The 960-nt window shown below is 28.1% G+C and overlaps 1 protein-coding gene across 1 annotated transcript in view; it reads left to right on the top strand.

Moving 5' to 3' along the window:
* The window catches only part of HELRODRAFT_177657 (hypothetical protein), a gene marked incomplete at both ends in the record, with an annotated part of 3,726 nt that overhangs the window by 2,217 nt on the left and 549 nt on the right, over window positions 1–960 (top strand). The window lies entirely within an intron of this gene.

The following is a 960-nucleotide window of genomic DNA, read 5'->3' as shown; positions in this document are numbered from 1 at the left end:
TAAGTGTTGGTGATTGTGATGATGATGAATGTGGTTAAGATGATGATGATGATGATGATGATGATGAATGTGATTAAGATTATGATGATGATTATGAATGTGATTTAGATGATGATGATGATTATGAATGTGATTAAGATGATGATGATGATGATGAATGTGATTAAGATTATGATGATGATTATGAATGTGATTAAGATGATGATGATGATTATGAATGTGATTAAGATGATGATGATGATGATGAATGTGATTAAGATTACGATGATGATTATGAATGTGATTTAGATGATGATGATGATGATGATGAATGTGATTAAGATGATGATGATGATGAATGTGATTAAGATGATGATGATGATGAATGCGATTAAGATTATGATGATGATTATGAATGTGATTTAGATGATGATGAATGTGATTAAGATTATGATGATGATTATGAATGTGATTTAGATGATGATGAATGTGATTAAGATGATGATGATGAATGCGATTAAGATTATGATGATGATTATGAATGTGATTTAGATGATGATGATGATGATGATGAATGCGATTAAGATTATGATGATGATTATGAATGTGATTTAGATGATGATGATGATTATGAATGTGATTAAGATGATGATGATGAATGTGATTAAGATTATGATGATGATTATGAATGTGATTTAGATGATGATGATGATTATGAATGTGATTAAGATGATGATGATGATGATGAATGCGATTAAGATTACGATGATGATTATGAATGTGATTTAGATGATGATGATGATGATGATGAATGTGATTAAGATGATGATGATGATGAATGCGATTAAGATTATGATGATGATTATGAATGTGATTTAGATGATGATGAATGTGATTAATGATTATGATGATGATTATGAATGTGATTTAGATGATGATGAATGTGATTAAGATGATGATGATGATGAATGCGATTAAGAT

The sequence above is a fragment of the Helobdella robusta genome (genome assembly GCF_000326865.2).
Source record: "Helobdella robusta unplaced genomic scaffold HELROscaffold_43, whole genome shotgun sequence".
NCBI classification, from domain to species: Eukaryota; Metazoa; Annelida; class Clitellata; order Rhynchobdellida; family Glossiphoniidae; genus Helobdella; species Helobdella robusta.
The sequence above is the reverse complement of the archived record's forward strand: the minus strand, read 5'-3'. Positions and strand labels throughout refer to the sequence as shown.